Source organism: Protopterus annectens, chromosome 4.part0, assembly GCF_019279795.1.
Source record: "Protopterus annectens isolate FY-2018-M chromosome 4.part0, PAN1.0, whole genome shotgun sequence".
NCBI lineage: Eukaryota > Metazoa > Chordata > Ceratodontiformes > Protopteridae > Protopterus > Protopterus annectens.
This window is the reverse complement of record NC_056733.1, coordinates 1174057397-1174073576: the sequence shown is the minus strand read 5'-3', so window position 1 is coordinate 1174073576 and position 16180 is coordinate 1174057397.

Below are 16180 nucleotides of genomic sequence, written 5' to 3'. Positions count from 1 at the left end.
ATGTAAACACTCTAGAGGTATGTCTGAGAACAATACCTTGTGTCTATAAACAACAACATAAAACCCTATGGACATATACTGAGGTGGTGGCTAAAACTTTTCTCTGTCAGTTTCTAATGCCTCCAAGAAGCAAACCTCAGTCAAACAGGGACTCATCTCTTCACATGTACTCCCACATGTACCTCTATTGTGGATCACTAAATCTTCAAGCATGCTCCCTTAAGACTGCAAGGACATTCAGAGAGTCACCAGGTCCTTGCTATTGGTGACTCCATAATTAGGCACACTGACAGTACATAAACTGGACTGGACAAGAAGAGGTTTACAGTAGAATGTCTTCCTGTTGATGGGATTAAGGACTTTACAAGGACCTACAAGACCTTTCAATGTCTTAAATATGAGGATGATGTTGTTGTTGCCCATTTCTAAGTGAACAACATTAGCTGCTAAACCATGGAGAAGATACGGCGAGTCACTGTTAAGCCTTCTTCCCTCATCTCCAAGGAAGGAAAGTCATCCATTGCTGTGCAGTACTCTACCATCCTCAAGAATGATGTCCAAGTTCAAAGATAAAATAATTAGCTTGAATGTTCAGCTAGTTAACTTATTTTATTAAGGAGGAGGGTATCCGGTATGTGCTGGTCTGGGATGAAGTGGTCAACAGACCTTCCTTTCTTATCTGAGAAGGACTGCGCCTCTTATCTCATAGATTTTCTTACTGGCTAATGCATTTGCTGCCATCGTAGTGCCTTTTTTAGGCAAAGTTCAGTTGATGTACATGCCCATTTAGTTTCATAGGTTCATAGTTTCATAGGTTGGTACTAGGCTATCAGCCCTAGGGCCTATACAAGCCTAGCCATAACAATTTCCTGGTTATTTCTACCCACAGTATTTACTTCCCTGGACCCCTGTCTAGCAGGGCAACTGACATTATCCCCGGGGTGAATTTCCTATCTCCCATCCAAACATCAAGGTTCCTTTTGAAGAGGGCCAAAGAAGCACTCTGCTTGACATCTATGGGCAGTCTGTTCCAGAGTCTGGGGAGTCTCTGAGTCAGGAACCTATCCCTCCAGCATGTTTTGTTCATTATGATGACAAGGTTTAGATCCCTGGAGTAGGTGTCTCTGAGGGACTGGGATTTCTTTAAGTGTAGAATGTCCAACAGCTCTGGGCTTGACATGGCCTTGTATGTTAAGCAGAGATCACCTCTGAGTTTTTTTAGGCAGTCAGCATAGGGCATCTGCTTTAGGCCTGTGATTCTTTTAGTGAGGTATTTCTGTGGCCTTTCCAGTCATTGCAGATGTCTTGAGAGGTACATACCAAACAGGGTGTTTTATTCTATAATGGGTCTAATGAGGAATGAGTACAGTGGGACAATGACCTCCTTTTTCCTGGATGAAAAGCCCTTAGTGATAAGATGTGCCACATAGAAGGATTTCCTGACTGTTGTGGTGATGTGGTTATCGAAGGTGAGACCACTGTCCACCTGTGTCCATAAGTCTCTTATCACACTTTCAGTGTTTAGTGTACTGCCACCTATGTTGTAATTCATGGGTACATGCTTTTTCCCAAAGGGGATAACTATACATTTCCTGGCATTGAGCTGGAGCCCATGGCTCTGGCACCAAGCATCTGTTTCTGTAAGGCCCTTTTGTAGAATATCCACATCATTTGAGGATTCAATAATGGCTCCCGGTTTGCAGTCATCTGCGAACTTTGTTAGCCAGAGTCCCTTAGTGTTGGCTTGTACTTCAGAGAAGTAGATGCCAAATAAGAGTGGTCCCAGGACTGAACCCTGAGGTACTCCACTTGTCACTTGTCTAGAGCTGGATTTGGAGTCGGCTACTTTTACAGTGTGGGTTCTGTCAGTAATCCAGTTGGCAACCCATCGAGTGATGCAGAGATTAATGCCCAGCTTAGTAAATTGATCTATTATTCCAGAGTGGGGGATGATGTCAAAGGCCTTGGTGAGGTCCAGATAAGCTGTGTGGACCACCTTACCCTTGTCCATGGCTCTGAAGACTGATCGAAGAAGTCAATCAGGTTCAGGAGACAAGATCAGCCCTTCATGAACCCAAACTGCATGGGGTCCAGTGTTTGAAGGTTGCCACTGTCTTTGTTTATAAGTTCCATGCTAATACGTTCCATGGCCTTGCAGATCAGGCTCGTCAGACTGATGGGGTGGTAGTTCCAAGGTGGATCCCCCCTTGTGGAGTGGGATAACTGTAGCTGTGCGCCACTCAGTGGGCATGAAGCCTGAGGTGAGGCTATGATTAAACATGACACTTAGGTGAGGTGCCAGTTCATTTTGTAGTTCATGTAGTACACAGCCTGGGATGTCATCTGGCCCCATGGATGCTGTATTCTTAGCTTTGGAGAGTGTGGTTTTTACCTGTGTGGCCGTTATTAACTGAATTACAGGGAATTCTCATTTGGACAACATCAAGGTAACACCACTCATTGCCAGAAGATTGGGCAGTAAAATGAGCTTGAGGCCTTCCTGTACCTTAAAGACATTAATACTTGTGTAGTTAAATAAATCAGTACAAATATAGCATCAGTCTCTTTTCAGAGCTCAGATCCTAAGGCTTTTTCTTTCAAAACACATTTTGAAGTCCCATCACCAAATACACAGCATTTTATCTTTATTCCAAATCAAATAGCCCCTATGATGAATGAGATGCATGGGGTGAAACTTAAAATATGATGTATATATTAATCTTCTTTTCTTACTTTAAGAGTGTAACAATTCTAAACTACATCTAAGCTTTATAAAATATGTAACAAGAAAAATTACACTGTGAAATTACATTAAGTTGTTTTAACAGTGACAGAAGAATTGTATTTATTTTTTATGTAATATAGAAAAATAGGTATAAAATCTGTAACATTTTTCTTCTGAAAAAAGACAGTAACTGTTAAGAGACATATGTGACTCAAGAAAGAATTGAGGAATCTGTTACTCTACTGGGTAATTTAAATCACCAACTTACTTGCATGTAAGAGAAATATATGCACTCCACCCACCTCACCTTAAAATGAATTCAAAGTAGAACTGAATAACTGCATCAATGGCTGTAAAACCAATTAAATAGGAGAAAAAAAGTGAGCATCCATAATGGGTAATACAAAAGATGTCAAGATGGTAATTTAGATTACCATTTGCCTTTATTCTGCCCAAGAGAAATCAAGCATGGTTTGAAACTAAGAGATTAAGGTAAGTATGGCTAGGATTGTAAGGTAGCAGTGTTTGTCATAATAACCTCAGTTTCAGATAAAAAGGGGCTTTATAGAATCTAAAAATTAAAGGTATTTCTGATTTTTAAACCTAATGAAGATACCCCACTAAGTCAAGTAACCTCTGCACCTACCCAGGACAAGCACTATCCAGAACTCTGTGGCATACACTGATAGTAAGTTTTTAACCAATTACTTTTAATTGTTTTGTAAAGATCTTTTGAGCCAATGTTCAGGAGAATATATATATATATATATATATATATATATATATAATGAGAGAGAGAGAGGAATGTCTCCATTAGGAGTGAATGAGTAGAACATGCCATCTTGGTCAGGATCCTTACCCACTGGCAAATCAAGGACTGATTTCTCCACCTTGGCCAGCTACAAAGGAGTCTCTAGCAGCTAAACCTGCAACTCGTTGAACTTCATTGCTTTTGTTTAGCCCCAAAATCATAAATCCTCTTGTTCAAATACTCATTCCCTACCGCTGGTGCCCTAAAGTATACAACATACAATAAAAAGCCCCAAAAGCATCAGAATTCCCCATAAGTACATATCACAGGTTTCTAGTACACTTTTGAAGAGTTTCCATTCAAACAGCAAAGCTAAATTCTTGTCTTTTTACATTCTTAATTTCTCATAGAGAAAATCAAAATCTGGCATGTCTTCTGACACTATTTAAAATAACATTGATCTGTGTACCCTCTTCTGACCCCATTTAAAATAGCATTGATATGTATATCATCTTCTGACCTCATCTAAAGTAGCATTAACCTGTGTATCTCAGTTTTCCAATTTAGCCCTGATGTCTTGAAGTAATAGTTCTTTTGATATTTATTTTACTGCTCTCAAGACCATTATTTCTGGAATCATACTGATGTATTGTTTCACAATACTGGAGCATATATTGTTATGTAAACATACAAAAAATCTACTGAAGAAATGTAGATGATACTAGGCTTTCCCATTTGTTTATGTGAATCCCCAGGTGGAGCCTCAATAAATGTGTTAACCATTTGTTTAAAGGTGTCCTCATGTGTTGTATCAACAAATGTACCTGTAATGTCTTTTGTACTGGAGATAATCTTTTCTGAATTCAAAAAGGAGACATTCAAGAAGAATTCTATTCTCTAACATGGTGTTTAGTTCCCCCAAACAATTCAGTGCCATATTCATATTTTGTTTTTCAGAAAGGAATTTTCTCAGCCTGCACAACATAGGTAAGACAATACAGATTTTGTATTTTTCACTATCATTCACCACCCATAATTTGAAATTCAGAGATTGTATTTTACTGAGGAAAAGAAAGTGCAATGATGCATATATTAGCAGCTAAGGTGGAACTGTATCCCAAAGAAACAGCTGTTGGAAAAATCTTTATATTAAAAACAAGTATGGCATGCAGGTTCTTAGGTGTGTACTAGGCTAATGGCCCTGGAGCCTTTACATGCCTAGCCCAAAAAAATTGCCCAGGCACCGTGCCACCTGATGTTAGTTCACAGTGCCCCTATCCAGTAGGGCAACTGGAGTGATCCCTGGGGTGAAATTTTTGTTACCCATCCACTCGTCAAGATTTCTCTTGAAGAGGTCTAGCAAAGGTGCTCTGCTTGACATGAATGGGAAGCTTATTCCAGAGTATGGGCAGTCTTTGGAAGATGAACCTGTCCCTCCAGCATGTTCTGTTAATTGTGGCATTGAGGTTGTGATCACTGGAGCATGTGGCACAGGGGGACTGGGATTTCTTCAGCTGTAGCATTTCAAGTAGGGCTGCATCAGGCATGGCTTTGTAAGTCAAGCAGAGATCACCTTTAAGTAGACTATAAGAGACTGAGAACAGCTGAAGTTTCTAGAATGTTTCCATGTAGGGCATGTGTTTAAGGCCTAGTATTTTTTTTGTGAGGTTCTTTTGTGGCCTCTCCAGCTGTTGTATGTGTCTGGTCAGGTACATGCCAAACAGGGCATTATATTTGATGATTGGTCTAAAGAGGGATGAGTAGAGAGGGATGATGACCTCTTTCATCCCTAATGTGAAACCTTTGGTTATACGATGTGCCACGTAGAAGGACTTTCTGACCACAGTGGCAATGTGGTGGTCGAAAGTGAGGTGGCTGTCGACCTGGGTGCCCAGATCTCTTATGGCCCCTTAAGTGTTCAGTGGACTCCCATCAATGTGGTAATTCATGGGAACTGAGTTTTTTCCAAAGGGGATGATAATGCATTTTTGGTGTTAAGCTTCAGGCCATGGTACCGACACCAGTCATTGGTCTCAGAGAGGCTCTTTTGTAGAATGTCTGCATTACTTGGGGAGTTGATAATGACTCCTAGCTTGCAGTCATCAGTGAACCTGGTCAGCCAGAGACATCCTGTGTTGGCCTAGACTGTTGAGAAGTATATGCTAAACAGGAGAGGGCCCAGGACTGAGCCCTGTGGGACTCCACTTGTGACTGGTCGATAGTCTGACTTGGAATCCGCAACTTTCACTCTCTGGGTCCAGTCTGTGAGCCAGTTTGCAACCCACCTAGTGATGTAAGGATTGATGCTTAATTTGGTGAGTTTATCAATGATACCTGAGTGGGGAATGGTATCAAAGGCCTTGACCAGGTCAAGGTAGGCTGCATGCACTGTCTTACCCTCATCCACAGGCTTGGTGACTACCTCAAAGAACTCAACCAGGTTCAGCAGGCAGGGTCTCCTCTTGACAAAGCCAAACTGTGTGGGGTCAATACTTTGGAGATTACCTATATCTTTGTTAAGCAGGTCCATGTGGATGTGCTCCATAGCTTTGCATACCAGACTTGTCAGGCTAATGGGGCAATAGTTCCCAGGGTCTGTAGTTGTTCCCCCTTTATGGAGGGGAATGCCTGTAGCAGTGCACCATTCATTAGGGACATAGCCCAAGGTAAGGCTGTCAATGAACAGGGCACACAGATGTGGTGCCAGTTCATTCTGTAGCTCATGTAGGACACAGTCAGGGATATTAACAGGTCCCATGGATGCTGTATTCTTGGCTTTGGACAATGCAGCTTTTACCTGTGCCACGGAAATGGTGGGTACCAGGCTTTCTTCTGGTATTGTGATAGGACCCTTGGGGGGGGGAGAGATGGATAAAGTTGGCACTGAATCTGTCAGCCAGTATGTTGGCTATATCTGTTGGCTCAGTATAGGAGGTGCCATTGTGCAATAACTCAGAGCAAATCTGGGTATTGCCTTGGAGGATTTTGATATACCTATAGAAGGCTTTGTGGTTGTTTTTGGTGTCAGGTGTAATTATGCCTTCATAGCTGACTTTAGAGGACTTGATAAGGGATCTCAGCTTTTTGTTGAGACTGATAAGGGAGGTTTTTCAGTCTTGTTACTTCATTTTTTTTGCAACAGTTTCTTCCTTCTGTTGTAGAATTTATTGAGGGCTGGGGACCACCAGATTGGCTTCCTTTTTTTTTGGAGGAGAGCATCTTAGTTCTATTTGGTATGGCAAAGTCCATGCATTTGTGTATGTGCTTGTACAGTGCATTGGTGTATGATTTGGCAGTCATGCAGCTATTTTCCATTGGCATGGGTGCCGAGAAGTTAGCCACCTCTGTTTTTAGGAGCCCAAAGCTGTCTTTAGAGAAGTTTTTCATGGTGGTCACCTTACTGGGAGTTGTAGGTGAGATGGAGATTTTCATTATGATCAGTTTGTAGTAGGATTTAACCAGGGAGGAATTGACTATAGGTATGGAGCAACGGTCTCCTATGTTGGTGATAACCTGGTCCAGGGCATTGGAATTGATAAATACCAGAAAGCGTTGGGCTTGTACATTGCTACTTGAATACTTTTCCCAGTTGGTGGAAGGGTAGTTGAAGTCACTCAGTATAAGAGTATTGGGTTGGACCTTGATAGATTTCACAGTGCTTAGAGTTTAGGGATATGTTTGGGGTTCTGTAGCAGGCTATGACTTGTATTGCCATCTTACCCAGTGTTAGCTGTACCTAAAGTATCTCAGATACATTATGCTTGGCTGCCAGTCTAGAGATGTGCGTATCCTTTAAGAATATGGAGACACCACTGCATTTGGAACTTCTGGACGTATTCTGGGGCCGAAAGGTATGGAATGAGTTGTAGCCTGGGAGCGCAGGGGTACTTTCTGCCTCTTTAAACCAGGTCTCCGTTACAGCACAGATGTCGACATTCTCCATTTTGAGGAGAGCTTCGAGGGAGTGCATCTTGAGATTTAGACTTCTAGCATTGAGCAGCATGACCGTCAGATTGCAAGACTATATATATGAGGTGGTAAATAACCTCATATTTTGCTATTGAAGTGCTACTTTTCTCTATGGAACTCTACATAATTAAATAATAAGCTTATAGAAAATTATAGGCAGATAATTATCATTTATCTTTCTTGCTTTATAATCCAGCAGCTGAAAGGCACCAAACAATGAGCTGGCAATACTCACACCTAGCAATACTGTGAGGGATGGTGAGTCTGAAAATGCATTTTTATTTATTTATTTAACATTTGTTAACTGGGAAAGTCAAACTGGACACAAGTCCTTTTTCAGTGGAGGCCCTGGGAGAAAAGCTCCACTTAAAAGTAAGCTACTACAACACAGATACAAGTAAAATATGATACACACAGTAAAAACACAATTAAAATATACAATATGGGACACTTAGCATCACTAAATCATAGTACTATTTATTTTATTTTTATTTTACTTTATTTTATTTTACATTTGTTTACCAGGAAAGTCCGACTGGACACAGGTCCATTTCTAGCGGAGGCCCAGGGAGAAAAGCTCCAAATAATAACAATACAGTAAATAAAATAAAAATATGGGCAACATATAAGAGAACACATGAACATAAGTAATAAAAATTGACACAAGCATATGGGTAACATATCAGAAAACATATGAGATTACATAACAAGAATACAAAAACAAGCATACATAAGTAGAGATTATAGGTTCATAGGTGTGTACTAGGCTAATAGCCCTGGGGCCTTTACAAGCCTAGCCCATAGAAGTGACCTGGCATTGTGCCACCTGTCATTAGTTCCAAGTGCCTCTATCAAGTAGAACCACTGGAGTGATCGTCAGGGTGAACTTTCTATTACCCATCCACTCATCAAGATTTTGCTTGAAGAGGGCTAGTGAGGTGCTCTGCTTAGCATGTATGGTAAGTCTATTCCAGAGCATGGGTAGTCTCTGGGTTATGAACCTGTCCCTCCAGCATGTTCTGTTGATTGTGGTAATGAGGTTGAGGTCTCTGGAGCATGTGGTTTGGAGGGATTGGGATTTCTTTAGATGTAGCATTTCTAACAGACCTGGGTCAGACATGGCTTTGTAAGTCAAGCAGAGATTGTCTCTTAGTAGACAATATGAGACAAAGAATAGCTGGAGTTTTTTGAGTCTGTCCATGTAGGGCATGTGTTTAAGGCTTAGGATCCACTTCATGAGGTACTTTGATGGCTTCTCCAAGTGTTGCAGGTGTCTAGTGAGATACATGCCAAATGAGGCATTATACTCTATGATTGGTCTAATGGGGGAAGAGTAGAGATAAGTGATGACCTCTTTCTTCCTGGATGAAAAACCCTTGGTAATGAGATGTGCCACATAGAAGGAATTTCTGAACACAGTGGCAATGTGTTGGTCGAAGGAGAGGTTGCTGTCAACCTGTGTCCCTAGATCTCTTATAGCGCCTTCAGTGTTCAGTGGGCTACCATAGATGTGGTAATTAGTGGGAACTGAGTTTTTCCCAAAGGGGATGATGACGCATTTTTTGGCATTAAGCTTAAGGCCATGGTTTCAACACTAGTCATTGATCTCAGTGAGGCCTTTCTGTAGGATGTCTGCATCACTTGGGGAGCTCATAATGGGTCACTGCTTGCAGTCATCTGTGAATTTGGTTAGCCAGAGTCTCTCTGTGTTGGCCTGGACTTCTGAGAAGTAGATGCCAAACAGGAGAGGAACCATGACTGATCCCTGTGGAACTCCATCGTGACTGGTCGGTAGTCTGACTTGGAGTCCGCTACTTTCACACTGTGGGTTCTATCTGTGAGCCAATTTGCAACCCCCCTAATGATATAGGGGTTGATGCCTAGTTTTTTGAGTTTATCAATAATTCCAGAGTGAAGAATGGTATCAAAGGCCTTGGCGAGATCGAGGTAGGCTGTATGAACTGCCTTGTCTTCATCCACTGCTCTGGTGACTGACTCAAAGAAATCAACCAGGTTGAGCAGGCATAATCTACCTTTTACAAAACCAAATTGCGTGGGATCTAGAGTTTGGAGATTCCCTATATCCTTGTTAATTAGGTCCATGATGATGCATTCCATAGCCTTACATATCAGACTCGTCAGGCTAATGGGCCGATAATTTCCAGGGCCTGTAGTCACTCCTCCTTTGTGGAGAGGGATGACTGTAGCAGTGCGCCATTCGGTAGGGACAAAGCCTGAGGTCAGGCTGTGAGTGAGCTATTAATTGTAAGTAAGTGATACAAATGGGAGAAATTAAGCATTTTTTTTTTTTTTTTTTTTTTTTTTTTTTTTTTTTTTTTTTTTAGAAGATGGTTATTCATTCTGTGTAGAACAAAACAATGGTAGATCAAGTCGACCAGTGCTGTAAAGGAGTTATCATTGAATCCTCAGATATGCAACAGGGATCCTTGCAACAGTGCCGTGGTGTAGATTAACCTGGGGAGTAGCATGAGCAGAGCCAGTTATTTAAATAGTCGGTTTTGGGAATTTTTTAAATTGGAAAGTAGAAGTGGTAGAGGTTAACTGGATGGGGAGTGAATTCCAGATTTTGGCAGTAGTACAGGCAAGGAGAGATTTACCAGCATCATTATTATGTTTGATGACACTGATGAGGCTTTTGTTACTAGATCTTAAGGCTCTAGTGGTGGTGTAGGGGTGAATTAGATGTTGAAGTACTAGATGTCATTTATGTCATTTGTGTTTATACATACAATTAGTAAGAATGACACTCATATAGTATCAGCATAAGGAACATGCTGGTTTAGTCAGGAGCCATACATGGACATACCCAGTTTTGGGATAGGTATGTTTTCAGTAAAGCTTTAAATTGCAGTGAGGTTGTGGTGGATATTATACTAGGAAGTAAAGTATTCCAGATTTTAGATATACAGTTGGAGAAGAGGGATTTCCCAGCCTGATTATTGGCAATGGAGACTTTTATCAGGTATTTCTTACTGGATCATAAAGTTCTGGTACTGGAGTATGGTTGTAGTAGATTTTACAGGGCAGGTGTCTTTTCTTTATCATACAGTAATTTATGGGCCATGGTTGGTTGTAAAGTACGAGCTGAGGAAACTGGCCAGTTAAGCTGCCTGAGTGATATACAGTGATGAGACCTGGAGTTTGAGTTGGCTGCAAATCTTATAATTTTATTATAACATGTTTCAAGTTTTGTAAGGTCAGATTTCCTAAGGTTGGAGAGAATCAGAGATGCATACAGAAGGGTTGAGATTAAGTGTGTTTGAGCTATGGTGGTTTTAGTGTTGTTTGTGAAGTAAAGTTTATTCCTATAGAGAGTGGGTTGAGGTGACAAGCAGTGAATACACTTTCTCAAAGAAAACAATCAGTCAGGCTCATTTTCAACTGTAACCCCTGTAAGTATATCAGTATCAGTTACAGGATATGATATCCAGCCTTATTCTTTATTTATTTGATATGGTTTCTGTGTCTTTAATTTACTTATGCCCTATTTAGCAATGCCGAGGGGGTAGCCCACGTAGATTGTAGTTTACTACAGACAAAGCTATTATAGTGTCTGCTATATTTTTGCTGTTCTATATCCTGCTTATCCTGTTTTAACTGTAGAATGACATAGAAGGGAGATAATTATACATATTTAAGTGTATGTTCTACTATATTTTGATGGGGAACTGGGATGCCTACTATATTTTGCTGGAGGAACATGGATGCCTAGAGGGTAACCCTTAATTGTGTGCATGCCAACTAAAGATAATATAGTAAATCATACTGCATACTTAGTCTCATAGAGTGATACATACAGTGGTAATAAAAATTAAGTAATTTCCTGATATATTTCTGTGGGTGCTGCATTATCCAAGCTACCACTTTTCAAGGGGTGAATCAGCATGCAAGTTTTAGTTTGAGGGAACTGTTAAAGGATAAAGAAATAAACAATAAATGGCTAGGTTAGGTAGGATACAGTTAAGTTGAGATAAGATATAATTAGAATAGGTTACATAAAGTGCAGTATAGGTGAGCTTAAATATTTTTGATAATAATTTTAAGGACTATTTCTTCGAGCAGTTACCAAAACCTTGCTGTTTGCCCATTTTATTTAGAAGAAAATGTAATTGAACCATGAAAAAATTTACCAGCTTTCAACAAGCATTAAGACTGCTTACACAGAATATCTAAGAAGCTAGTGAGTCATACCACTAAAACTGATATATAATGTCTTGTCTGTGTCATATTAGATGCATGCAAACTGCATTCTGGGGTGAGGGCAAAGAGTCTGACAAACACGGTCACATCCATATGGGGGTCTATATGACAACCATGTGGAGGTGTAAGAAACAGAAGGTTTGTGCTCAACGATTGTGAATAGAATATCAAACTATAGTGACCGTTGTGCTCAACGATTTTGAATAGAATATCAAACTATAGTGACCGTTACAATTTTTGTCAGCTTTCCAATAGAGTTTTCCATGGAAGATATCTAGTAAATAGAGCAAACCCCAGGAATACAATGCAGTGATCAGACATCAATCTAGGTGTGATTTCTCAAAATGTCAATTTTATAAACAACCTGAGGAGAGCAGAAAGCCAGCGATCCTAAAATATGACCTACTGGGAAGATAATAAATCAGGAAAATTCTTTGATCTTTATGATAGTATCCCCAAGTATCTGCTAAGTTAACATTTCAAAGTCAAAATCAAAGTGAGCTTTAGTGTCCTTCAGACTGCACAACTGTGCAACTGAATGAAATTGTGTTACTTTGAATTCAATGTTCATACAACATATACTGATATTAATACAACAATAACACATATACTAATACTAATCCAGCTATAACAATAAGACATTTATGCAGTGCAGTAACAAGTACAATGACATGCACCAAGACTATTCAACTTACATGTCTTTATCAGTGCCCAAAATATTGCACAGATAATATATCTCACAGATCAGAGTCACACAAATTGCATGGAATGCTAACTTGGCATATTGCACAGAATGTTAACTTGGCATCATTAATATTCCACATAATGAATAAGATTGTACTTTCATAGGGTTATTGCATATGTCTGTGAATTACTTGTGCATTGTAACTCCAGAGCTCAATGACCAGCATGGTGTATGTTATTACTGGAGTTCAGAAGTGTGATGGCTTGTGGAAAACAGCTTCTATTAAATCTGGTGGCTTTTCAGTGTAAGCTACGGTATGCCCTGCCTGAAAGCAAACATGAGAACAGACCATGGGCAGGGTGAGTGCAGTCTTTGACTATTTTCCTGGCTCTGCTAAGGCACCGAACAGAGTACAAGTCCTGGATATATGGGAGCGTGGACTTGATAATTCTCTCTGCCACTTTTACCACCCTCTGGAGAGATTTGCAATCCAAAACCATGCAGGTTCCATACCACACTGAGAGATTGCTAGTCAGGATGCTTTTGATGGTACCCCTGTAGAAGGTTGTGAGAACTGAAGGTTGTAGTTTTTCTCTCCTCACCCTTCTTAGAAAGTGTAGATGCTGTTGCACCTTCTTGACAATGTGATTAGTGTTTATTGACCAAGATAAGTCTTCAGCAATATGCACCCCCAGAAATTTGATGCTCTTCACCCTTTCCACTGTTTCTCCTTTGATTGTGAGTGGAGAATGAGCCTTTCATCTCTTCCTGAAGTCTACTATTATCTCCTTTGTTTTATTCACATTGAGAGCCAGGTTGTTGTTGTCACACCAGACAATCAGTTGGTTCACCTCCTCTCTGTAGGCTTTTTCATCACCATTGCTGATGAGACCCGCCATTGTAATATCATCCGTAAACTTAATAATGTGGTTTGTGTTGTACCTAGCAATGCAGTCATGTGTCAGCATGGTGAACAAGAGGGGACTCAGGGCACATCCTTGAGGTACTCCAGTGTTCAGTGTGATGCTCATTGAGGTGTTGTTGCCTATGCATAGCTTTTGTGGTCTGTCAATAAGAAAGTCCAGTATCCAGTTGCATCAAGGAGTGCTAACACCCAGATGGACCAGAATCTCAATCAGATGTTGGGGGATGACCATGTTGAAGGCCGAGCTGAAGTCAATAAATAACATGCAGACAAAGCAGATTTTGTTCTCCAGGTGTGCCAAGGATATGTGAAGTTCAGTGAGATGGCATCTGCTGTAGAGCGCTTGGATCTATAAGTGAATTGTAATGGGTCCAATTTTGCAGGAAGACGATGTTAAGTAGTCTTTGACCAATGTCTCAATGCACTTCATTACAGTGGAGGTGAGAGCTACTTGGTGGTAGTCATTCAGGCTTGAGGGTGGAGACTTCTTTGGCAGTAGTATAATGGTTGTATTCTTGAAGCACTTGGGTACTGTGGCCTGATGCAGACAGATGTTGAATATATCGATGAGAACAGCAGTTAATTGGGCAGCACAGTCCCTGAGCACCCATCCCAGAATACTGTCAGGGCCACCTTTCTTTCTTGGGTTTACCCATCGCAGCTACCTTTGAACATCTGCTGGGTGAAGGCAGAGCACTTCATCTTCTTGGTTGGTGGGCAGTTTCATTGTCATTGTATTGTTTGCCTTCTTGAACCTGCTGATTGAGAACTCTGTGTTATTATCACATTGAGAAGGTAGTGGCCTGTAGTCTGATATAGACTGTATACCTTGTCACATATGCCTGGAGTCTATCAGGTCCAAGAAATGACCCTGAATTTTCTGTCCATAGGCCTGCTTAGCCTCTCTTATTCCTCTACTTAGTTTTGCTCTGGCTTCCCTAAGGATATATTTGTCTTTAGACTTAAAGGCAGTGTTGTGTGCCTTCAAGAACTCTGCACTCCACTTGTGAGCCAGGGTTTCTTATTCACTCATGTGATGATGCTCTTGTTCACTGTCACATCATCCACACACTTTGATATACAGGGCATCACAGACTCTGTGTACTCATCCAGGTTAATTTTCTGGTCCATAGTAGCTGCCTCTTTGAATATATTCCAGTTCGTGCTTTCGAAGCAGTCCTGGAGTTCTGAGACTGCTCCCTCTGGCCATACCCTTATTTGTTTCCTGGATGGCTTTCCTCTGATTAACAATGGCCTATATGTTGGTAGTAGCATAATGGAGAGATGATCTGAGTTACCTAGCTATGGATGAGGTACTGCTTTATATGCTAGCTTGATACTGGTATAGACCTTATCCAGAATGTTCTCTCCCCTCGTTGCAAAGACCACATGTTGGAAGTAATGAGGCAAAAGTTTTTAGATTTGCTTGAGTAAAATCACCAACTATTATGTGAGCAAACTCTGGATTCTGGTTTTGTAGCTCACTGATTGACTGGTAAAGTGTACTCAGTACCGTGCTGCTATTGGCACTGGGGAAATATACACCACTGTGATGCTCGCACCATTGAACTCCCTTGCCAGATAGAGAGGTCTGCATTTCAATGACATATACTCAATATTTTCAGAGCAGTGTTCAGTAATCAACTCACAGTTGGTGCACCAGTTGTTGTTGACATAGATACAGACACCCCCTCCTCTTGATTTTCTGCAGAGTGCCTTGTTTCTGTCTGCCCTAAATAATGTAAGCACTTCTACATAGACTGCACTATCAAATATATTATTGTTTAACCCTGTCTCAATAGACATGCGTACATAGCTGTTTCTCACCTTGCTGTGAGTGGTTAACTCCAGTCTTATGTAGTCCATTTTGCTATCCAAGGAGCAAACACTGGCCAGTAGCAAGGATGGGAGTACTGGCCTGTATGGATTATCTTTTAACCTGGCAGAGAGTCCAGCACGAGATCTGTGCTTCCTTGTTCTTTCACATCTTTTCCTTCTTTTCTACTTCCTGTATGTGGTAGCAGACAGCTTTGCTTGAACAAGGCAGTTTGGACCATGTTTGAGTATAATTCCTAGTTTCTGTAGTTTATGGAGTGTGTTAGGCCTCGCAGGCCCTGCAGACAGCAGCTCATCAATCATGGTGCACTGTGAGCTTAGGTGTTGAATTTCCAGTAAGCTATCTCTGTCATAACTTAGTTTTCCTTCTGTATTTGACCCAGATTCCATTCTTTTCTATGATTTTGACATAAAACAGGACAAATAATGCACATTTTCTTGTTGAGCCAAAGCAGCCGCTGCCACACAGGATGCTGCCATTTTTTTTTTTTTACCATTTACCATTTAATCCACAACTGTCAGGTTTTATTTCCTGAATACGCAGTTATCCAGGGGCACAACATGCAACTGATGCCCCTTTGTGGAATAATCTGCTTCTGTACAACTAAGTAAAATGTACTGTGTTACTCTAACATTTTCAGGGGAGTATATGTTAGGAAAATATATTGCTCATAGGCAGTTTGTAGGCATGCATACCAGGAGATCATTAAGGAGCCTAACCCAAATTCCCAGTTGCCCCAAAGCACTCTCTGGTTAAGTTACATGCTCAAGGCCACACAGCTAGTAAATAAAGGCTGAGGGGAATCGATGTCTGTACCACAATAAATGGCTTGTTAACAACTCATGGCTTTAATCCTGTGCCTCAGACTGCCAGACTTGAAGTCTAAACTCAGTGTAGCATCTTCCCATTCTTGATGACAGTTAAAGATGGTCTTATCATCAACTAATATTTTTAAGAGTCTGGCTCCATCTGTGAGTCCTTTGTTTGGTGACTTCTGTTACCCTCAGTGAATACAGGACAGAACATGAGCCAAGAAAGGCTCAGCAATTTCAGATAATCACAGTCTG